The following is a 25345-nucleotide window of genomic DNA, read 5'->3' as shown; positions in this document are numbered from 1 at the left end:
CTACCTCACTTCCTGTTACTGCATGTCTGTACAGACCTCCAGGTCTCTGTGGTTGGTACTGGGATTAAAGGCGTGTGTCACCACGCTTGGCTGTTCCCTAGTGTCTCCTTGAACACACAGAGACCCTTCCTGCCATGTGATTGGATTAAGGGCGTGTTCTACCACTGCCTGACTTCTGTGTTTACCTTAAAATGCCTTGCTATTCCCTTTGATCTCCAGGCAAACTTTATTTATTAACATACAAATGAAGTATCACCTCAAGTCACCTTGGTGCTCTTACCTACAACAGTAGCTACCCTGTCCTGGAAGCTCAGTGCTGGCAGACAATCATCAAGTCAGATAACAGGATTTCGGTGGCCCTGGGGTGTATGCGGGTGTCCTTTACCTGAAAGCAATGAGACTAGGACAACTGCTCCACCACCCACTGTAGCTGATCCATTCCGAAAGCCTAATAGGTCCTTACTAACTTACTGAAGTTCCGTGTTCAGAACATACAGATTTAGGCATTCATTTAAACCCTTTTATGAATTTATTCTTTAGTTTTAATTTTTTATTTCAGGTCTCACTTGTAGTGTAGTTTGGCCAGAAACTCACTATGTGGCACAGAATGATCTCAAATTTCTGGCCGTCTTCTTGCTCTGCCCTCTCTGGGATTATAGGAATTGGCCACTATGCTTACTGAACATGTGGGGATGTGTCTGGGTCTTCCACACTTATAAACCCGCTCTCACATGTGTGCAAGCTACATGTGTGCAATGTTTGCCACATGGCCTGGATCTCATTAGGCAGCCAAGGCTTGCCTCCAACTCCTGATGCTTTTGCCTCTGCCTCCCAAGATCCTGCCTGAGAGACTTGCACACCCATCTGCCTATCTCTAACTTATCAATGCATCTATGTTCTTAAGCTGAAAATGGAGAACATGGCTCTCACATTGTAGGGAAATAAATCCCATTGCTGACTACTGGATTCTTAGTTCTCTGCCTAAATTACACGTTTCTCAGTGGGGATGGGGGCATTCTGACTGATGGGGAATAGCATGCCCTTACTACACTTGACTTGAGCATTCTTCTTTAAACTTTGATAAAAAGATTCCAAAAATTGATCTCCAGTAGTTCCACACAATGTGTTCCCGAGTTTTACCCTTGTAGGTTCTCAGAAGCAGCCAGTCCCCTCCAGATGACCAGATCCTAGCAAACAGATCAAGCATGTCACTCTCCATCCAGATTGAGAACCTTCACACTTGCCTCCTATTACTGCCTTCATCAATGGGATGTACCACGGTCCATTTGCCAATAATGGCTCCCCAGGCAGTGTTTCAGCTTCGGACCTTGTGGGTCAACTGCCTTTGGAAATTAAAGTTTAAATTGTAGGTTAAACTGGACTAATGCCTTTCTGATTCATCTTCCCTCTGATGAGGCCAACAGACCCATGGATGTCCTCACTGTGGAGATTCAGTCTCTGACTTTGACATGCCTAGATGCATGGACTCTGTATAAAATGCCATGTAATCAGTCTGAGGCATTAGACAAGCACATCTCATAATGTACTTGGGCCCAACCACAGCATGCTGTAGAGCATACCCAAGGACCACCACATGACCACAACAGTATCAAAATAAACACAGTCCTGTTCATGACTGGATGCTGCCAGTCAAATTGAGACTGTTAGCATTTGAGTAAATGAGGCCACTCAGAGAGTTGAGAAATCACCAAGCATGTGTCAAGTCAACGTCAAAAATGAAGGCCCTCAGAACATAAAGGAGACTTAACTGACCATGCTTAAGATGACCAGTAGGAAGTCAATGTCCAGTCCTGGGTCACAGGGATACCACCAGATCAAGCATTGTAAAGGAGAGTGCAATGAAGGTTATGATTGCATCCGTCCAGTCCTATTGGTTGAGTAACTTACCAGATGTTGTCTCTGTGTGCTACATCACCTCTTTACAACTTTCCACTAGCAGGAAAGAAGATCCAGTCTGATCTCATACTTACATTGACTCCTGAGAGATGCCTACATGGGAAATACCTTCCATTAAACTTATGGACACTTTACTGGGTTTTTATTTCTTTGTGTATGTTTACTTTTGTCTGTACATGGTATTGAACCTAGGGCCTGATATAGAGTAGGCATAAGCTACCACTGGGCTACACTTACAGCCTTTTTGATCTTGTGCTCATTGCATGAGTTGGCTGTTTGAAACCTGGGGCCTATGCAGGATTGTTTGGCTCGGCCTGGGAGGAGGGGACTAGACCTACCTGGACTGAGTCTACCAGGTTGACCTCAGTCTGTGGGGAAGGCTTTGCCCTGGAGGAGATGGGAATGGGGGGGGGGGGTTGGGGGGAAGGTGAGGGGGACGGGAGGGGGGAGAACAAGGGAATCCGTGGCTGATATGTAGAACTGAATTGTATTGCAAAATAAATTAATAATAAAAAAAAAAGATACCATACTGTACAAGCAAAAAAAAAAAAAATTTTCTTTTGACACAAATTCTCACATCCTCTACACAGGTTATCTTTGAACTCAGTCTGTAGCTCTGCCTTAGAGTCTTTCATCCTCCTGCCTCTGCCTCCCAGCTAGCGGGGATTACAGGCATCCACCAGTAGGCATGTGTTTTCATTTCTATTTGAAGGCAAGTCCTTGGACAACTTTCCTCTTCCACAAGAAGAAAAGACCAGTACTGTTTATCCCGAGAGGGCCATCAATTATCAGCTCTTCCTTTTAGCTTCATTTACCCTGTATGTGCTATGGTGTTTTGAAAATTTACAACTAAATTATTTTGCTGTAACACGAAATCTCAAAATATAAAAATACAGTGGCCGCAAGTGTGACAAAGGCCTGTGAATGAGGGTTATAACAATATTAAACTTTTTACAAAGGTCAAGAATGTGTGCCATGTTTAAGTGCCTGGTCCCTGTCAAATGCTATTAAAGAAACACAGACACGCAGACACAGACACAAAGACACAGACACAGACACACAGACACACACACACACATACATACACACACACACACACACACACACACACACACACACACACACACACACACATAAAGAAACCCAGACTGTGAGGTCCACCTTGTGAAGAATGCTTGTTTACCACTCTCTAGTCTTAGTTCATAACAAACCATTTCTTCTTTGCAGAAATCATCCTGGGCAAAATCCCCCACAATTGATCCCAAGCAGCAAAGGATGAGGTAAGAGTCGTTATCAGCTTGTAAATCTGCCTCAATTGGTGGGGACACAAGTGATCTTATTACCTAGACCTCACATGATATGAAACAAATACTGATGAAGAGATTGGCACAAGTCTTCAGAAAATCCTTCAACAGTTAGAGTTTGATGGAGACCTCGAAGTGACCTTTGTTTCAGTCTGTTCTGTGTTGTGGTCAAGTAGACAGAAAAGGATTCCCCAGAGGAAATGATCTAATGATCATGTTAATCTGCAGCAGGGACCATGTGCGAGTAAGTAGAAAGGATAGCATGAGGATTGTGATATCATGCAGGTGACTGTCATGTCTCTCAAGTGAAAAAATCACGAAGTGAAACCAGTGCCATCTGCCCATGGCCCAACTGAGGAACTTCACAATAATGCTGCTGATAAGACATCCAGGAAGGAATACATTGTGGTGGTATAAATAAAGTTGCCTGGGGTCAGATCTATTAGAGCCATAGCAAGTGCGTGGCAGTGGTGGCGTTTGCATTTAAGGACCTGGAGGGCGGTACATACAGGCAGTGACGAGGCAGTCACATGATTGGGTTTACAACCAATCAGAAGCCAGAACAAGGAGAGAATAGAGACAGACACACAGGAAGTAGGGCTCCTTTTCGGAGAGCTCTCTTGGCTGAGGAGGATCCCTGAATCAAGAAGGGTGAGGCTCTTGGCTCTGACTTCTTGGCTTTCATCTCTGAATCGGCTCTGTGTTTCTTGTTTAATAAGACCACTGAATTACATCTACATTTGGCGCCCAACGTGACAAGAATCCGTTAAAAACCGTTTAACTGCTGAGCTGGATTCACACCTCGGACACTACGTGGCTGTTTTGAAATTCCCTCAGATTTGTACTGTTCTACGAGGACTTGGTTATTCAATATTTTAAAGGAAGCTATTTAACAGAGAAATTTTTTTCCCACATTTTAAAAAAAATGGGTTTTCTGTGTTCATTGGAAGAAAATTGGGCTTTGTTTGCAATTTTAGACAGTCTGACAATGGAACAGCTATATGAGAAGATTAATGTTTATAGAATTATACATTTTATTACTATATTTATTCTTATTTTACTATTTAAGAAGATAGTCAATTTAAGTGCCAGGGTGACAGCATTAGAAAAACTTGATACACCTGTGAAAACTCAGACAGAAGAAACTAAGAGTGAAGTTGCTTCAAGACTGGATCATAGGGTTACAGAAAGAAAGCCTGTTTTTACACAGTCACCCTTGGTTTGTCCAGTAACCGTACAGCAGTTGCCTGATCAAATGACTACACAAAATATTTGGGCTCCAATCGAAATGTTAGATTTACGAAGGTTTAAGGAGGCAATAGTATCTTATGGCATGCATTCCCCATATGTAAAGCAAATGTTAAACTCTTGGTCAACATATAATAGGATTGTACCACAGGATTGGCGGGAGCTGGCACAAGCTGTTCTGGAACCCAGTCAAAGGCTTCAGTGGCTAACTTGGTTCAAGGATGAAGCTAAAAACATAGAAAAACTGTGGAGGGATAAAGGAATACAAGTCTGCCAGGATCAGCTTATTGGAGAAGGTCAATATGCTTCAGCACCAGCACAATGTTTATATGATGTCCAAACCCTAATTTTATGTTGAACAGCAGCCTTGAATGCATGGGACAGAGTTGAGGAACCAGGAAAAAAAACTGAGTCATTTACAAAGGTTGTACAAGGCCCAAAAGAATCTTTCACAGATTTTTTACAAAGACTGGCTTCAGCAGTAAAGAGAATGGTCCCGGATTCAGAAGCTAGTAAGATAATAATTGAAACTTTGGCCTTTGAGAATGCGAATGCAGCATGCAAAACAATAATCAGGCCGTTAAAGGCAAGATCTGCACCTTTGGAAGATCGGATTAGAGACACGGTTAATGTTGAAACTCATGAGCATGATGATACGTGGGTAGGAGAAGCAATTTCAAAAGGTTTGAGGAATGTTAGATATTTTGGATGTAGAAAGCAAGGACATTTGAAAAGGGACTGTAAACAGGTCATTCCTAGAAACAATGTTTCCTCAAGGAACAATGGCAACAGAATGCCCCTTCCTTCTGGAGTATGCAGAAGGTGTGGTAAGGGAAAACACTGGACCAACGAATGTAGATCAACAAGGGACAGACAGGATAATCCTTTGCCTCAGTCTTCGGGAAACTCCCAGAGGGGCCTCATGAAGGCCCCAATAGCAAACCCAGTTCAAACCTTTCCTGCAGTCGTAGAGGAATGGAATACTCAGATTAACATCCCTCCAATCTCAGAAACAAATCATAAACTAGCACATGTTTCTGAGAGAAATATTAGAAGGCGATATTCTGAATGGTCACCAATCATCCATGTTATACAAGAACAGGGCACAACAACTGATGATCTTCCAAAGACATCAACAGCTCTACCTTTAAAATGGTTGACAGACAAGCCTGTATGGGTCCAGCAACGGCCTTTAACAACAGAGAAACTTCAGGCTTTAGAAGAGCTGGTAGAAGAACAATTAAATGCTCAGCATATTGAGGAATCAACCAGCCCTTGGAATTCTCCTGTATTTGTTATTAAAAAGAAATTGGGTAAATGGAGAATGGTAACAGACCTTAGAGCAATTAACAAAGTAATTCAGCCAATGAGCCCTCTACAATCTGGAATTCCTTTGCCTACTCTGTTACCAAAAGGATGGCCTCTCATAGTTATTGATTTAAAAGACTGTTTCTTTTCAATACCTTTACAAGAAAAAGACAGAGAAAGATTTGCTTTCACAGTGCCTACTTAGAATAATTCTCAACCGGTTAAAAGATTTCAATGGAGGGTCCTCCCACAGGGAATGTTGAATAGCCCAACTCTGTGCCAATATTTTGTACAACAGCCATTGGAAGTGATATGTAAAAAATTTCCTAAATCTATAATTTATCATTATATGGATGATATTTTACTAGCTGACTCAAATGCAGATACTTTAGAAAGAATGTTTGAAGAAGAAAAGAAAATTTTGCCTTGCTGGGGATTACAAATTGCTCCTGAAAAGATACAAAGAGGAGATTCTACTAATTATTTAGGATATAAAATAGAGCTACAAAAAATTAGACCCCAAAAGGTGCAAATTAGGAGAGATAGACTACAGACTCTTAATGACTTTCAAAGATTATTTGGAGATATTTCTCATCTAAGAACTATTGTTGGGGTAAAAAATGATGAACTGCATAATTTGTTCAAAACCTTAGAAGGTGACAAGGACTTAAATAGTCCAAGAGAATTATCACCTGAAGCTGAGAAAGAATTGGCCTTGGTAGAAAAGAAAGTACATGAAGGACACGTGGATCGTATTGATCCAAAGCTGGATTGCATTTTGGTTATTTTACCTTCTAGGCATTCTCCTACAGGAATATTAATGCAGAGGGAAGATATTATATTAGAATGGATATTTTTACCAAATAAACCAAATAAAAAATTAAAAACTTATGTGGAAAAAATCTCTGACTTGATTTGGAAAGGAAAATTGAGACTTCGTCAATTAGCAGGAATAGACCCAGCAGAAATTGTCATACCTTTAACTAAGGAGAACATTGAAAAATTATGGACAGAAAGTGAACCTTGGCAAAGAGCTTGCAGTAATTTTTTGGGAGAAATTAACAGCAAATATCCCAAAAGCGATAGAATTGATCTTGTAAAGAGAGCTGATTGGATCTTGCCTCGAATTGTACGGGAAAAACCCATATCTGGAGTTCGTACATTTTATACAGATGCCAACAAACAAGGAAAGGCAGGTTACAAATCAGAAAATTTAACTAAAGTGGTTCAAAGTCCTTATAATTCAGTTCAAAAATCAGAATTGTATGCTATTCTGTTGGTATTAATGGATTTTTCAGAACCTCTCAACATAGTAACTGACTCTCAGTATGCTGAAAGAGTAGTATTACATATCGAGACTGCAGAATTTATCCCTGATGCTTCAGAATTAACTTCACTATTTATTCAGTTACAGGATACAATCAGGAAAAGGAGTCATCCTTTATATATAACTCACATTCGATCCCATACTGGTCTGCCAGGCCCTCTAGCACAAGGCAATGATGAGATTGATAAATTATTGATAGGAAATGTGCTGGAGGACTCAGAATTTCATAAAAAACATCATGTCAATAGTAAAGGCTTAAAAAAGGATTTTTCCATAACCTGGCAACAAGCCAAAGAAATAGTAAAGAAATGTCCTACTTGTTCCTTCTACAATCAAACGCCATTACCAGCTGGATGTAACCCAAAAGGTACTCGAAGGAATGAAATCTGGCAGATGGACGTGTTTCACTTTGCAGAATTTGGAAAACTGAAATATGTACACCACACTATCGATACTTATTCAGGATTTCAGTGGGCAACTGCTTTGAGTTCTGAAAAAGCTGATTCTGTAATTACTCATTGGCTAGAAGCTATGTCCATCATGGGTATACCTGCACAAATCAAAACTGATAATGCTCCATCATATGTCTCTGTTAAAATGATACAGTTTTTTGCTTATTACAATATAAAGCATATTACAGGCATAACACATAATCCTACAGGTCAAGCAGTTATAAAGATCAAACAGATCTCTAAAGGATATGCTAAATAAACAGAAAGGGGTAACAAAAACCCCCAGAAACAGACTGCATAATGCTCTATTAACTTTGAATTTTCTTAATGCCAATGAGAAAGGAACAACAGCTGCAGAGAGACATTGGATAATAGAAAAAACTACAGAATCAAATCAGCCTATATACTTTAAGGATGTGCTGACCTCAGAATGGAAACCAGGGTATGTGTTATGTTGGGGACGAGGTTTTGCTTTTGTTTCTACAGGAGAAGATAAGTTGTGGGTACCATCAAAATTGATAAAGGTTCGATTTGAACAAGAGAAACCTCTTAATTAGAGGAGGTGATAGTTCATCAACCAACATGAACATCCAATTTAAACTAACTTATACCAGTAACACATGTCTTTTCATTTCATCAGATAATAACTTGCCAAAAAGGAACATCCCCAAAATTAGTCTTGGGGAAAGGTTTTTGTTTTTGTCTTTTAGGAGAATGAAGGTTAAGGAATCTGAAGAACACTGGACAGATGAGACAACTGATCAGCTTTGAACTACAAGGTGCTCAGAGTAATTTTGAGATGACTAGCTGAGATGATCCAGTCTCAAAGACTACTTGAATAAGGACTTGAGATAAACCCTGAACTTTGGCATTATACACAGACTGGATAATGAAGGATATGGTTACCTTTCCTAGAATTTGACATTTAACCTAAAATTTTTCTTTCAGGATAAAGATAACTTCGCCCATACCCAGTAGGAAGCAATTTTAAGAATACGACACCCACATTCCCAAAGAGGTGGTGTGGGGCAGGTGGTTTTTTGATCTTTTTAATGGGTTTTCGTTCTGGGATAATTTTCATTGTTTAGGGGATTGGTTACAAGTTGTTGTCAAGGGTTAGGAAAAAGGCTAAGCAAAGGAGATTAGATTTAAGGTTCTTGTTTAAAAAAAAAGAGAAAGAAAGAAAGAAGAAGAAAAAGACAATTACTAGTTTTAAGTATTTTACATTGGATTGGATTGTTTTATATTGTATACAAGTTATATATATTGGAATTGATATTGTTAGAAAATGCTATATGTATATTTCTAATTGTACTTATACCATTCATTTAACAATGCAATTTCTGATCCTTGAATGTTATTATTACCAACTATTAGGATATAAAGAAATGAAAGTTAGTAGTTAGACATTACAATGGAACTTGTAGTCATATTAGATATGTTTTAAAAATTGAGCAGATATATTTTAGACAGGTCATCTTCAAACCCTTCAGAGATCTACAGAATATGGCATTTGACAGAGGGATGTGGAGAAGAATGGGATGCTGAGATGAAGTCATATATACACAGCCAAGAAGAATGGACTAGAAATTATTTAGACATTTATTCCTTGTATATATTGTGTATAGTTATTGTACTTTTGTATGTAGTTTTTCTTTTGTTAGTTATAACCTTTTTCTTTTTTCTTTTTTTCCTTTTTATTAAATTAGAAAAGGGGAAATGTGGTGGTATAAATAAAGTTGCCTGGGGTCAGAGCTACTAGAGCCATAGCAAGTGCGTGGCAGTGGTGGTGTACGCCTTTAAGGACCTGGAGGCCGATACATACAGGCAGTGACGAGGCAGTCACATGATTGGGTTTACAACCAATCAGAAGCCAGAACAAGGAGAGAATAGAGACAGACACACAGGAAGGAGGGCTCCTCTTTTTCGGAGAGCTCTCTGGGCTGAGGAGGATCCCTGAATCAGGAAGGGTGAGGCTCTTGGCTCTGACCTCTTGGCTTTCTTCTCTGAATCGGCTCTGTGTTTCTTGTTTAATAAGACCACTGAATTACATCTACTATACATAAGAACCTCCTCTGCTCATTAGGACTTGTCCAGGGGTCATTCAATGGGTACAAACAAGTCCACCATAAAGTTTGTCCCTCAAATTCCTTCTTGCGTAACTTGAGTCAAGATATCCCTCTTGTCTGTGGCCATGAGTAGACAACCCCATCCTGACTAAAGACACTGAATTGTTCCACGCATCTGGTAGTAGTTGTGAATGAAAAACCACCGGGAGGATGTGGGTATCAGGTCAAAGTTCTTGATTTGAAGATGGAGGGAGTAAAGCCAGGGAGAGAGGGAGGGAGAGCTGGAGAGAGAGTGAAGGTCAGAGATGGAGGGAGACAGAGTGTGTGAGAGAGAGGCAGGTGGGGCAGACAGAGAAGCACAGAGCAGAAGAGAGGAAGAGAGAGAGACTGTTCCCAGTCTCTGGTCGTCCACTGTAAGCATCATGGATGGCATCACTAGGTTTAAATACTGTCTAGTTGCACAATGCAGTGAGTGGACATCTCCTGCTGAAGTGTCTAGAATCACCCGGCCTTGCCTAAAACAGCCCACCTACGTTAGAGGAAAGGGAGCTTGTGCTAAGTTGAAAAGACCGCTTTTCAACTCTGGTGTTCTTTCTTTGAAGTTGTGTGCCTTAAGCTGCTCATGGACTCCTGTCACTTTCTTCAGGATCTGATGGACAAGTGGACGACCTGTGTCAAGGTTCCCTCCCTGCCTCTGACTTCTAAAGCTCACCCTACTTCTGTCTCAAGGGGTGTTGGGAGGAACTCACTGGGGTGTAGCCCATACTAGATTGTTCCTAGAGGCCAGTTAGGTCCTTACTCCCTAAAAACAAGTCTGGTATCACCCTTGGCGAAACCTTCTTTCCTTGTTCAGATACCTGATTCTTCAGGGGAAAAAGGATCCTTTCTCTTGCCTCTTGGTTACTTACAAAATACTTGTACTTTACACGAGGGACATTTGTGGAGGGTGAGATTCCACCATTCCAATAAGGACTTGGGATCTGTTAGGACATAGGGTGGTGATAACCAGTTAAATAACTTGCAAAAGACAGTAAGGTGTTGACCCAGGACAAGAGATGAAGCAGGCAGATTTCCAGGAGTTTGAGTCCAGCTGGAGGTACATAGTCATTCCAGTTCCAGCTTGGTCACATGGTCAGAGTCCGACTTTAAAAACAAACACAAATAAACGTTTTAGAGAGATCAGACATGATGGCACAAACAGTGAACCCTAACACAATGGAAGCAGATGCAGGCTGTCCACCTCTGTTCCATGACAGCCTGGTCTACATGGAGAGTTCCGGGCTAAACCTGGTGAAATGTGAGACGAGAAGAGGAAGAGAGAAGAAAGGGAGAGAGGAAGAGAGGGAGAGAGGAAGAGAGGGAGAGAGGAAGACAGAGGGAGGGAGGGATAGAGAGAGACAGAGAGAGAAAAATTGCCTTTCTGCTTTCAAGAGGGCAGAAGACCACTTTCTGGAGTTCATTCTCTCCACACATCATGTGGCTGCGAGGCATTGTACTCAGGGTGTCAGGCTAGGTTAAAAGCACCTTTATCCCCCCAAGAGATCTCAGCTGCATGACTGTTACAGCTGCATACTCATGGAGAGCAGCCTGCTGTAGATTTCACCCTGCAGAATTCTCCTTAGGTGTTCTGGAACTGTGTTGCACGTATGCAGCTTCAGAATTCAGATTCCTTCTCCTCTTTATTATTTGATTGTTTGCTTTACTCTTACAGAGAAAATGTTAACCAAGTGTCTGTTAACTGTCGCCTGCCAAAAACACTAGCAGCTTCTCCTGAAGACCTGCTTCTCCAACTTTGGAAACAGGAGCCGTTAAAAAATGTCCTCTACCAGGTTGACCTCAGTCTGTGGGGAAGGCTTTGCCCTGGAGGAGATGGGAATGGGGGGGGGGGGGTTGGGGGGAAGGTGAGGGGGACGGGAGGGGGGAGAACAAGGGAATCCATGGCTGATATGTAGAACTGAATTGTATTGCAAAATAAATTAAAAAAAAATGATACCAAAAAACAAAAACAAAACAAAACAAACAAAAAAAATGTCCTTTGCTTGGTCTCCGTTGGGGGCCCCCTGGCAGTAGGATCAGGATCCATCCCCGGTGCATAGGGTGGCTGTTTGGAGCCCACTACCTATGGTGGGACACCTTTAGAGCTTTGAGGCAGGGGAAGGAGCTTGGACTTGCCTCTACTGAAGGTACCAGGCTCTGCTGACTCGCCATGGGGGAGACCTTACCTTCTTATAGGAGGGAATGATGGGTGGGTTGGAGGGGAGAAGGCTGGAGGGGCAGGAGGAGAGAAGAGGGGGATCTGTGATTGGTATGTTAAATGAATAAAAGATTCCATGAGAAATAAAAATGTCCTTCACATGGCATGTAGTTTCCTTTATAGAGAGCTTGCTTAGCAGAGAGACTAAAGCTATTCCCATTAAATGTTAAAACAAGTTGTAGTGCTCACAACTAAAGGGCAATTAGTATGATACCTTCTGGTTCCTTGATCACCTACCTGACTACTGAAAAATTGTAACCATTAAAGAAGTGAGTCCCTGCACAGGTTGGATTGGTTGCTAGATGTGACTGAACTCAGGGACAGATCCATTACAAAGGGGCATTGCCTGTTTCTTCTAATGGTGCCTCAGTTCACTCATCACAAGCCACAGGAATTGTGCTGATAGACCATTACTGGGGTCTGCCACAGGGTAAACAGGCACTGTTCCACGAGCCCACCCCGCCCCAAACAACTGTATGGATTTTGATGATGTGAGATGCCCTCTTCCCCAAGAAAGACTTGTTATACAATGGACAGTCATCCCACCCAGCTTTCCAAGACCTCTTGAGTCAGATATCATGTCCAGTAGCTTAAACTTTATCAACATTAGACATAATAGATGTAACTGTAAGGAACAATACATAAGCAGTTCACAAGTAGGTTTTGCACTTAAGCCACGGCATTGCTATGCATTTCTCTGACAGAATTACAAGTGCTTTGCACAAGGTCTGAAGGACACACACAGAAGCATTAAAGGAAGAAGGCTTCTCCCTTGGAATACAAAGAGTGCAGTTACTAGACACAGGTTTCACATTTACAACTGCATGGGCTGACATTGGCACCATTATAAGTGGAGATTGATTTCTGTAGAACATCTCCCTTCTGAGGAGCGGCCCTGTCATTCATTGCAGAATGAGAACCAGTCATGTTCTCCCTCCTACCCAATGCTCATTACCGGTTGGTATTGGCTTGTTTCTTGTTGTTGTTTCTTCTTTCAAGTTTTAATGAAAACCACACATTCTTTTTTGGGCCACTTAGCTTTTCAGAAGGAGTCACATTTTAAAACGACATTTAACACAGAGACCCTAGATGAGTGACTTGGAACCCAACCCGAATTGGACATATAAGTCATTCATTATCAGGAGAAGTCCTCAGGTTGCTATTTTAACATGAACTGGACACCAGACTTGACAGAAAACATATCAAACTGTCATGAAGGACCTTTTGAAATCACAGTGGTGGAGCAAAACAGCAAAAGATTACAAATGCCCATTGACCTCTTACTGAAAATACAGACAAAAGCCAAGACTGCTTTATGTGAATGCCATTGCTTTTTATAAACAAGGGAGGAGGACGCCTAGGTGATCATGTCGAAGATTGTCCTCTCTGCTGTAGTTTGTAGAAATGAGCTTCCTTCAAGATCTGGTTAATGTGGGAGTAAGGACCATGGTCTTGGCCCAATGCATAGTCCTCATGGGAGAACTCGGGGACATCGGAGTTAAGTTCAGCGATATCCTGGTTTAAGCTGCTCTCTGGTACACTTTCTCTCTTGGTGTTATTGATGCTGCTGTCAATCTTTTCATTATCACTGCTTGATGACTGGAAGGAGAAAGACAGAAGGAGGATGGCTATTATGATACTGTCATCATTTCCTGTTCAGCTTGAAGAATACTGGCATCACACTCTACAAAAGGCTTCACAGTCTATAAAGTACAATCACTTGGGTAGTCATTCCTTTCTCACAGCAGCACTATCGCTCAAGCTTGGGTTAATGGTACCCATTTGACAGAACAGGAAAGGGATATCCCACAGGCCCAAATGACAGTCTCTGGGAATGTCAGGGAGAGGGTTCAAACACAGGCTTTCTCACTCCAAATGCCTCCACATATCCTCTGGCCCTGTTTGTACCGTGCATCCCAATTACCTGCACCAGGGAAGTGTGCTCCCAACCTCCAGGAGAAAGCAGCAATCAATGCTGCAGACTGTGATAGGGATTTGATGAAACAAGTAAGATGGAATGCAGGTCCATGTTCCAATGTGGCAAAGAAATGATGGGGAACGCTCCATTTACATATATACATGCACAGGTACACACACAAATAACAGGATCTTTCCATACCTGTCCCCAAGAGTGGACATAAGTGTTCTTCCTATAGCAATTCAAGGCTCCACTCATATCTCAAAATGCCTTTGAGAGTTTTAAACGACAGTTGTATGTCAACACTCAGCACTTCTTATGACTAACACCCCTTGGTCTCCTGTTTGTGGTTCAGTGTGCTTTCTGTACTGTGTGTTTGCTCCTAATATTGTCTTTCCTGGATAGAACTTCACACTTTCTTACTGGTGATACTATGTGGGATTCCCTTCCCCCACAAAAAGTGTGTTATTTTGGAATTCCGTAGACTAGGGATGCAACTCAGTGGTAATGTGCTTTCCTCACATGCACAGAACCTTCAATTACATCTCCTTGGGTACAGGAACACACACTTGTGCACACACTCATGGACTTCTTGTCTTTAATCTTAAGACTTTCAAAGTGGGAGGAGGTGATCACCCTTCTCTTAATTGAAATGGTGAACAATCTTGGTATTGTATGTCTTTTTTTGTTGTTTTTTTTTTTTGACAGGGTTTCTTTGTCTAGCTTTAGAGCCTATCCTGGAACTCTCTTTGTAGACCAGGCTGTCCTCACAGAGATCCACCTGCCTCTGCCTCCTGAGTGCTGGGATTAAAAGCATGATCCATGACCGCCCAGTCGTATTCTATGTCTTATAAGGCTATTTTTCATGTTTATAGCTGTAAGAATGAGAGAAATCCAGATGTGTCGTCATTCTCAGGTCATGTGGATCTCCTCATCTCACTACATCACCCACAGGTATCATATGGCAGCACATATGCAATGAGATTCATGCATTCACCCACAGGTATCATATGGCAGTACATATGCAATGAGATTCATGCATTCAAAGACTGTCTGTGAGAGACACAGAAGGCAAATGAATCTGTGTGTAACTGTCAAATAGCTTTCCATGGATTTCAGGGCTATGCTTGTGAAAGAGGTCTCTGAGGAACCCAGAGAAACTATACCGCTTAAAGGCCTCCAGGGAAAAATCTAGATGTAGCAAATTTACTGTATGTTTTGCTTATAAACACTCAAAAGCCATGTAACCTATCACATTGAATAGAATCACCCAGTACACACTCTGGTTTCCCTTTTCTGTCTGTCTTTCTTTCATTCGTTCTTTCTTCTTTCTTTTTTTTCTGCTGGACTATATTCTGAACAATATGGCAAGTAGGGGAACCATCAGAAACGAGAGCATATTAGGTTTACACTCTTGTGTCATGAAGATTATAGTATCATATGAAGAGGGGATATAGTACATTTAGTGGCTGAGGATATGGTGAGATGGATAGAGAGCTCACCTAGCACACAGGAAATACTGGGTTGAAGACCAGTTTAGAACACCAGGTGCTGAGAAGCACTGGTGTAGAACCAGACGGAGTTTGGAGGATCAGAATGTCAAGGTTATGATCATCTTGGGCAAACAGTCATGTTGAGGTGAACTTGAGCCACCTGAGACCCTGCCTATGAGAACTTACAGAAAAACTCACAGCCCTGAATGGAATTCTTCAGAGCCATTGAGAAGAAAACAATAGATGACCAGCCTCTCATTTCTAGTTGACATAAAATTTTTACCTCAGTTATGTAGAAGCATCATTATTACAGTAATGTTCATTGATGGTTTTTACAACTTCAGCATCTCAAATATTAACAACCACATATCACTAAACAGTTTTTATAAGGGAAGTAACTGCCAGGGCATATTAGCACATACCTGATATACCACCGCTTGGGAGGCTGAGGTAGGAGGATCTGGAGGTCAGTCTGGATTATATAGTGAGTTCTAGGCCAGTCCTAGCTGTGTATTGAGAATCTGCCCAAACAGTGAGCCAGACAGGTAGACAGGCAGGCAGACAGCAAAAAGAATGAACGACAGAAAGAATGCCAAAGTAAATTCAACTAATCTAAATGATACTACTTTTATTAATTAAATAGAGTCTTCAGGCCCATTTCTGGTAACAAGGATGATGCAGTCCAGAAGACATGCATAAAAGTAAGATTATAGAGACTGAATAGGTTGTGTTTTTAAGTGATTCTCTCTCTCTCTCTCTCTCTCTCTCTCTCTCTCTCTCTCTCTCTCTCTCTCTCTCTCTGTGTGTGTGTGTGTGTGTGTGTGTGTGTAATCTCAAAGAAAAAGGCCAAAAATTTGACAGTGAGTAATAAGGAGGAGAATATGAAAGGGTTTCAAGGGACAAAGGGAAGGGGGAGATGATATAATAATATTATCATCTTAAAGAATAAAATAAATGACTAAAAGAAAGAATGAAAGGCACCTGCACCAGCCAGTGTAGGACGGGCAGAATACTAACAGGCAGAACAGGAGCTGAAGAGTGTGAGTAAGATTTTGAGAGGCAGACACATGATGATAAGATGAGGGTTTGCAGCCCCTAGGGGATTTCTCCAGCCATAGAAAGCACAAGAACCGTCATGGCAAGAACATGTGGAGGAGTGGGGTTTCATGCTGAGAACTCCATTGAGCTGAACAGACAGATATTCTAATGGACGGATGGGAAAGGAGGACAAAGAACACAGAGGCCACCCACACAATTTTGCTAGGTATCCCCAAACAGGCTGTGCTCCTCTTGATGATGTTGGCAGAAACACAAAGGAACATGCAGTGATACCAGAGAGTGGAGGAGGAAAGAGTCGCTGAGAGCTCTGTACATACACACAAGAACATCCCAGCCAATGCAGAGGTCTCCTGGCATGGTAAACATACATTCCGGGGATTGAGTTTAGCAGGCTCCCCAGGTTGAGTTCTCCAGTGTAAGCTATGGCCAAGGAAGGGGCTGCTGCAGAAAGTGGGGTGCAGTGAGCAGCTGTAGAAAAGGAACTGCCAGACAGATGGTGGCAGGGATGCAGACAGCAGCTTAGAATCACAGGAGAGAAGGAAGACAGCACCTGGAAGAAGGATGGCCGGTCTCCAGGCTTCACAGGAGGTGGAAAGAGACCTTCAATTGGCTAATGACAGTAATGACGGGAAAACAGAAACGGAAGCCATGAGGAACAATGTTATCATGGAACAGCATCACAAACACTGAATGGAAATTCACGTGTATTCGTGATATAGAACTGGATAATGCTTCCTAAAGTGAAAAGCAAGTGGATCCAAGATTTTTCTACCTTCAACCCCAGCTTTCCGTCCAATTCCATTCCTATATACCTGAGAAGCATTTGTTTCTGAACCCCAATAGTGTAACAAAATTCACCCTTAAACCCGCTGCACCCCCGGAATTACATGCTGCTTTTTACTAACTGAAACTGACAATCCCAACCATGCCCACTGCAGTCTCTAGACTAAGAACTCCCAAAGGCTCCTCCCATTTGCACTGGCGGCCCACCCTCTCTGATCTCTTCAGAACGATGCACACTCTCTTGAGTCAGAAGACTGTTGAATCACTACTACTTTGTTAATGAGCAAGGGAATGAAGGACGTTCATGTCTGAAATTCTGTGTTCAGGTAGTTTAATCCAGGCTCTCTGAAGACCAGAGGGTAAAATTGGGCCAGACCTTGAGTTCTAAGCTGTATTTAAACTGAAAAATTCAACCTGAGATACAAGTATGTCACCTCATCTGTGTGAAAGAAGGGAAAGGATTTCAACAAAGCAAACCAAAGATGACTAGGAAAGCCTCACCTGCACAAAACACGTGGACATGATTATCTTCAATTCACAACTCAGCTTCTAACGTGAAGGTGCACATGAGAGTGCTTGCCGTACTTGGACATGCTCCACGGACAAGGGTCCTTAAAGTGTCTACAAGCTATTAGGCCATCAATGGCCAAGCTCCCCCACCCCATGCACACCCATCCAAGGAATGTATCTCCCAAGAAGGTCATTTCAGGGGTACCCGCTTTGCTTAGGCTTTGACAACACAACTAATGACATCTCTTTGGCTTAGTAAGAGACTCAGAGCCCTCAATTGCTCTGTCTTCCAGATCATAGAAAGAAATGGCCCCCTACTCAGTTCATTTCTGTTGTGGTGATAAAACACCCTGACCCAAAGCAACTCAGGGTTGAAAGTTTTTCTTTGGTTTACAGATCCAGGTTTTCATCCCTTACTTCAGGGAAGTCAAAGCAGGAATTTAAGGGCAGCATCTCACCTTCAGTCATGAGCACAGAGAGAAAGCACAGGGATCCTTGCTTGCTGGATCGTTTGCTTAAAACTTGCTTTGCTTTTCTCCTATACATTCTGGATGCCTTGCCCAGGAAGTGGCACCACCTACAATGGGTTGGCTCTTTCTACATTCACCAACGTCTAGACATGCCCCACACACGTACCCCAAACTGATTGAAATAATTCTTCAGTAAGACTATTTGAAAGTCAATGAACAAAACTGGAAAAATTACACTGAGTAAGGTCACGAAATCCCCAAAAGAAAAATACCACATCTTTTCACTCCTATGTGGGTCCTATCTTTGATTATTTTGTGTTGTGTGTGATAAATCTTTTGCACCCTGAAGGCCTCTCTGCTGTCACAGCAAACCAAATCAGACTGAATTGGAAAAGCCCAGGTTTAATGAATAAAACTTCCCAGGTGATTCCCGGTCCCTCAGAGAGGAGATGGGGCTGAGAGATTGGAAGAGCCACCTGTCTGTTTTCCTGGATGCAGCTTACATACCCTGTGGGAATGGTCTTGAGACTCTCTGGTGGAGAAGCTGTGTTTGGCTGACTTTGAAGGGGCTGGTTTGGGGAAAGAGATGGGGGAGGGGAGTTGAGGTGGATCTTCCACCAGAACATTCCAGACTCTTTGGGTACAGGGATGCCAGGGTGCCAGGGTTTGAGGTAGAGCTCCCGCCCAAACACTGTTTTTATCCTGGAGTCCATTTGGAACCCAAGAAAGTAGAAACACGCCATTGGGTTGGGGGACGTCTGCTTGAAAAGACGGGACATAGCACAATACTGGTAAAATGAAATTAGAGAGCAGAAATCCTGGAGTTTGAAGGGTTCTAGCAGTTTCTGGAGTGATGTGAATGGACAAAGGCAGGGTTAGGTAAGGGCTAACCAAAATGAAGTGTGCAGAAAAAAGCTACATGAGAACCCATGGCCTTAGAACCCAGGTAAAATATATATAACAAGAGGATGTGGTGGAAGGCATGTGATATGAAAGAATGTGAGGGGAATTCTGGGGGTTAAAGTTTAAATGAGAATAGGGGAAAAGGAGTGGAGAATAGTAGGCAAGATGTGGACATGCTAAGGAAAACTAAGGATGTATGAATAAGCTTTAAGGAAATACACTAGACGGTAAATGAGGTCATACATGTTATTTTTTAATGATTTGTTTATCCTATGTGCATTGGTGTTTTGCCTGCGTGTATGTCTGTAAAGGTGTCAGATTCCCTGGAACTTGAGTTACAGACAAGTATGCCATGTGGATCGGGAATTGAACACAGGTCTCCTGGGAGAGCAGACAATACTAATGACTGAGGCATCTCTCCATGCCCCATACATGCTATTCTGAATAAGGATACTGCATGTGGGTGAACAATGGTATTCCCAGAAGCTGTAAGTCATTAAGTAAAATCTCAGCACGGTACATAAATTACCTCCCTATAGTTTGGCCAGCCTCAGAGGTGACCAAAGAATGAAGGCTATTGCCATTGCTCTTGGTTGCCCAACAGAATAAGATGGTAGGACCCTGTAGCCTAGACACTATACACTTCTGTTGCAGGTCACAGGGAAATCAGTCTTGAACTCACCAAGAAACTCTCCCAGCTGGCCAATGTCCATAGTACCGAGAAGATATATATAAATGCTGGCTGTCGTGAGGGAAAAGACATAAGTGATCTTACCCATTGCTGGACCCTGCACGGTTTAATGTTGGCCCGCCAGGCATGATGAACCCACTGGTGGAGTAGTTGCAGTTCTGTGCCTGGGGCTAACCAATTCTTCTCCTGATTGGATCTGAGGCCTGCTCCACATGAATGAGTGTATGCCTGGCACTGTAAACATAGTCAAAACCTAATATTAGTGAGCCCATAGTTTCTCCAAAGTGCTGGGGGTGGACTTACTCTTGTTCTGCTGAATGGTTATGTTGCTGAACTGCCTTCTGAATATTTATGTTTGCATGCATAGGTCTGCACTGCTCTCAACACTGGTTTCAGAAGCTTCTAGTTGCAATGAGTAGTGGTCAATGTAGAAACACATAACTGTTCAAAGTGCTGACACTAAGCAACTGTGAGTGCTCAGCCACAGAGGGGACATTTACACCACCTGCTCCTGCCATTGGGCTCAGGGAATATTGTAGATGAGGAGGCAGAAGGAATGTAAGAGCCAGATTACAGGGAGGAGTGCAGTGAAACACTGTCCCCTGGTTATGGTATGGCTCTTGCACACGGGAACCCATGGCAGCTGTGGTTACCTGAACATGATGAAGCCAGGTTAATCCCCTGGGAGGTGCTGTTGTGGCTGGACCTCTAGCTAAGGAGCTATTGGCCACTGATGGCTGCTGGAGAAGGAAGAGTCACTTCTCTCGGGGTAGATGGCCCCTGGTCAGTTACCTGGGACTCAGTGGATGACCCCAAGGCTCTGTGCACTTGAGAAGCACTAGCTGGACAGAGTGGGTTAAACAGGTACATGGATACACGGTGAAAAGGAGGCTCTAACATTTAGAACGATAGTGGTTGGGGGAGTCCTGAGTAGAGCTGCAGGGAGAGACTGCAGGTGAAGATGATCAAGAAATAGCATGTCTGCATGACATTTCAAAGACTACAGAAGAGTATTAAAAAGAGATCCTCCTCTCAGGGGCTTCCATGGCCTGTGAGGCTGGCAGTTAAACTAACCAGCGTGGACCACAAACTGCTAACACCAGAGAGAAATGTACGAGGCTACCAAACTTTCCAGCAGACAGCCTAAATCACCCAGCCTAAATCAGTGGTGTCACAGAGAGCTGTAGCCCCAACAGTTGGGGAAAATCAAGGATGCACAGAAGTCTAACCGGAATAGGTGTGAGGCCCTTAATGTATTTGTCCCATTTGTCTTACTGCTGTTTCCTTGGAACCTGAGCATTAGTTCCCATGTGATCAATAGCAGAGTAGAGGTCTGGGATCTGTACTAGTGACCCACAGCTCACCACACACTGTCCATTTCTTCTTTTACTCAGCCATCAGGAAAACACTGTGAAGCCCTTGTTCTTTATCAGGAAGACAGACATGTACCAAAGCTTTGGGTCTTCTGTTTGCACTACCATATCTCACACCTTTGTTCCAGGGAGCAGATTTACACGGAGGTCTAAGGATGTTAACCTTGGAAACAAAGGCCAGTATTCATATTTAGGTGACCATATGCAACAGAAAACTCAGTGGATCAAGAAACTCCTTGCTTGACTTGGGTAGGTCTGGGTACATTTTATCCAAAACCTACCTGTGTTTGTGTCCCAGAGGAAGGCACATGTTGATAAGCCTTTATCTCTTGCTCGGGAAAGGAAAAATTGAGCCATACTTACTCATTACCTGATGAGACTTGTCCAGAAACCCTTTACAACGCTCCCTCCTCACTAAGTTATGCTTCCATCCAAACCATGGTGCATTACCACTTACTAGTTGTTAAAGTGAAATCTGTTGAAGTTGAAATGCCAGCTCTTCAGCACAAGCATCCCTAAAGCTTTCCCCAATCCCTTCACACAACCTCACTTGGCTCTTAGTTTTTCAGGGAGAAAGCAAGAAGAGCACTGTAGCCAGTAGCATGCCTCTCTGTTCTTGCAGTTTATTTCTATCCTAATCGTAGAAGGGGTTCGATTCTCCCTCCCCATTTGCAAGGTGGAGGAATTTCTGGAACCCCTTTCCTCCTGGTTGTGCTTGGGAAAACCTCTCTGTCAGCCCTGTCTCTGTTCTAATGCACAGTAAAATCACACTTATGTCAATACTTAAAATCCTGTTCTGCCTCAAGGCCATTGCAGACAAGGAGAAGACTTTCCCGAGGGCATCTGGGAGGGTTCTCTTGCCTCGTGGAGATGGAAATGAACACCACAGAGCAGGCAATGAGTCAAGTGGAGAAGCTTGGGTGGCCATAGTTCCTACCTCTATAGCCCGAGGGTCCTGGAAGGCCTGGTCCTTCTTATTCCTCTTCGAATGACGGGGAAGGTGGGTGTCTTCCTCATTGTCATCTCTTCTCCTTTTCCTGAAAAGAGTTTTAAAGGGAGAGGAACATCTGTCATCATTCAGCAACTGATCTTTCGGGTGCTTAACTTTCAAACCTGTGCTAATACCCAAATCCGCAGCCTTGTCTGGGGATCCACCAGTCAGAGCTTCCCTGATGGATTCAGATTCTGCAGGCAGATGGCACTAGGCAGTGGAGGAAACATGTGAAACAGGAATTCTATGTATACCCAAAGCCCAAGTTCAAGTTCCCAATCAGAATCTTAATGTGAACCACTGCTTGGGACCAAAACCATAAAGATTTTATGATCAAATGTTAAAACTCTACCTGACCAGCCCCATTGTCCACTGAAATAACCGTTCCAGGGTGTATGATTTTCAGCTCTGCCAATAGGGCAGCTCTCAATGTAGGTGCGGCTTCTCTTGCCTCTTTGCTCTTATGTGTCTTCAGCCAGTGGCTAGGAACAGACACTTCCTGTGTACTGTCAGATTATTCCTGTTGCTATAGCGACAACTATTATGTCACTGTAGCTACTTCACTGTCATCATGACACTGGCTGATTACTTCCCTAAAACTGAGTCTAGAAGTGTTTTAATTTTTCATTCCCTTACATCTTCCTCCCATGCCCTCTTTCCATATATAATTAGTTTATTTGACAGTATTATTCTTGAATATTCCCCATAAGTTATTATAAGGACATTCTAACATCAGCTATTTCATTAAAGATAACTTCTATATGTTTTTTATGTCATATATTTGTTTGAGTTCACTTATTTTCCCTAGTCTTTAATCTTGCTTTAGTGTCTGCAAGAATACTTCATGGACAGGTATCCCATTTAGTTTAAATACTTTTCAACTAAATATGTTTTTAAAAAGATTAACCTGAAGTCGAGTGGTGGTTGTGCATGCCTTTAATCCCAGCACTCAGGAGGTAGATTTAGGTGGATCTATGTGAGTTCCAGGCCAACCTCATCTATAAAGCAAGATCCAGGACAGGTACCAAAACTACACAGACAAATGCTGTCTGCACAAAACCAAATAAATAAAAGTTAGTCAAAATATAAATGCAGAAGTTATACCTAGACAAAGAAGTGTTTACACACATTTCTGGCAGAATCTATTGCAGATTACACTTGCAAATTTTTCCTAACTTATCTCTTTATATTGAATGAAATTAAAGTGGACAATTAAGTAAATTGTAAAAACAATCACAGTTGTTGCACTTGTGATTTAATGTAAAAATTTCTTTAACAAAAATATTTCATATGGTGAAAAATAATGAGATATTGCATGTCTAAATCAAATGATATCATCATGATACAGATGCTATATGCATAAAATTATTTTGGAGATTTGTATATATTTTTACTTTGTAAAACAAAATAATGTAGCCTGCGTGTGTCTTTCCTGAGGTATTTGTACAAAGCACACTCATTTTACATAGATTTAGCTGCATGTGGAAAATGAAAGACTTGTGCAATCTGTTGAATTCTTCAATCATAAGCTTTCATGTGCAGGGATCATGTCCACAATCATAAGATATGTTCATAAATTAATGTATTCTATATAGTTAAAAATTAAAATTACGTTTATATCTCTGTATGTGTCTGTATGCAGATACATGTTATGGTCTGTATGTGGTAGTTGGGAGACAACTTGTTGTAGGTAGTCCTTTCCTAATTTCACACGCAATCTGATCTGAAACAGACTATCAGACTTGGTCTCAAGGGCCTTTAACCACTTTTATCATTCAATAATTTCATTCATGCACATAATTTTCTCTGATCAGATCTACCATATAATTTGTCTTCTGTCCCTCCTGCCACCTTCCCCTCCCAGCTTCATGTACTTTGGAGCATCCTCCTGAGACCATGGAATGGTGCCTGTGTATGTGCACGGGTTTGAGAACTTCTACTGGAGCAGGGGTCTCCTCTCAGGAACCAAATCCCTAACAAAACTGGATTCCTCCCCAATAATCGTCTACTGCTAATAGCTCCTCAGCTAGGGGTGTAAACTCAGGAACTGCGTCCTAATCCACGCTGAGATTTTTCCCAGCTTGATCCTGTGAATATGTTGTGCACGTGGTCACATCTGCCTTTACATTCATGTGGGCCACAGTTCTGTCATGTTGAGCAAATGAATTTCCCTGAAAACATCCACCTCTGACTTTTACAATCTTTCTTTCCCTTCTTCTCTGACGGTCCTTGAGACTTGGAAGGGACAGGTTCATAGCTTAGATGTCCCATTTGGTGAGAGCATCCCAAGTCTCTTATTCTTTCAAGTTGACCATTGAAGTTTTTGGTGTTAATTGCTGTCTACTGCAAAAGGAGGCTTTCATATGACTGTTGAGAGATGAAGTAATGTATGGATGCAAAGAAAAGTTAGAGGGAAGTTTAATATTATTTCCATTATGCAAAGTAAGAAAACTAAATTCTCTTTAAGGTGAAACAATTTAGAGACCTTTGGCTGCCAGTACTTTGGTTGGAGGATTATTCCTCAAGGATTTCACCCCCAGTGTCAGTAGGAAAATCCAGCCATTATAATCCCTGATTTTCAGCAGCAGCAGAGAGGAGCAGAGCTAGGGAGCACTCCACATCCCAAGTCTTACATTTCTTCCTTAGGATGCTCAGTTCCTTGAGGTTAACATCCCGGCTCTAGGGTTCACAGTGTTGAGACACCTTGGCCCCTAAGAGGGGCTATTGTTACAGGTCCAAAACCTAGACTCTCAAGACCTCTGGCCCTTCCAGACTCCTGGAACACTTCCAGGGAGGTGGATCCCACCCCTTTCCATCTCTGGCTCCTCACAGCCTGCTGTCTTTCTTTAGTATCAGTGCTCTGGCTCCTCTGTCTTTCTGTTGTCCCTTGTTGCATCCTCTCCTTCTGCTCCCCATCTTTTCTGCCCCAGCCTGTCTGTCCCAAGAACTCTTCCACTGCCCCCTTGCTGCCACTGCTGCTACCACAAGGGCTGCTGCCTCTGCAGGGACAGCAGATGCTGCTTCTAGGAGTCTGCTGTCTCAGCTGCCATCTCCTCTTCAAGCTACCAGCTTAGCCCAGGGGGTCATGAAAAACAAAACCCCAGAGCCCAAATTGGCAGAAAAGAACACAAGGGAGTTCTTCTAATGGACCTAACATTACAGCAGCAGAGGGCAAGCTGACCCAGAAAGTGAGTCGTGCTGCCAGCTCATACAGCAAGAATGGGGGTGTGGCAAATGTCTTTGCATCAGTAACTTCACAAAACTTCATGCTGATG

At 42.5% G+C, this 25345-nt stretch overlaps 2 protein-coding genes across 7 annotated transcripts in view; both read right to left on the bottom strand.

The window, feature by feature from the left end:
* The window catches only part of LOC128120175 (protein FAM156A/FAM156B-like), a 62202-nt gene extending 40083 nt beyond the window's left edge, over positions 1-22119 (bottom strand). For 4 of the 6 annotated variants that reach the window (XM_052754073.1, XM_052753898.1, XM_052754149.1 and 1 more), the window contains exon 1: positions 22017-22119. The gene's annotated coding sequence lies outside the window, so the exon portion shown is untranslated. The remainder of the gene's footprint in view (positions 1-22016) is intronic. The other 2 variants (XM_052754410.1, XM_052753987.1) reach the window with 2 other exon arrangements.
* LOC128120055 (protein FAM156A/FAM156B-like) overlaps positions 1-22132 on the bottom strand; it is a 31101-nt gene extending 8969 nt beyond the window's left edge. Inside the window, exon 1 of the mRNA XM_052753844.1 lies at positions 22017-22132. The gene's annotated coding sequence lies outside the window, so the exon portion shown is untranslated. The remainder of the gene's footprint in view (positions 1-22016) is intronic.
* Between the last annotated feature and the right edge of the window lie 3213 nt (positions 22133-25345).

Source organism: Peromyscus californicus, unplaced genomic scaffold (assembly GCF_007827085.1).
Source record: "Peromyscus californicus insignis strain IS unplaced genomic scaffold, ASM782708v3 Scaffold_10__1_contigs__length_136768540, whole genome shotgun sequence".
NCBI classification, from domain to species: domain Eukaryota; kingdom Metazoa; phylum Chordata; class Mammalia; order Rodentia; family Cricetidae; genus Peromyscus; species Peromyscus californicus.
Note: the sequence above shows the minus strand (reverse complement) of the source record. Positions and strands in the feature narration are given on the sequence as shown.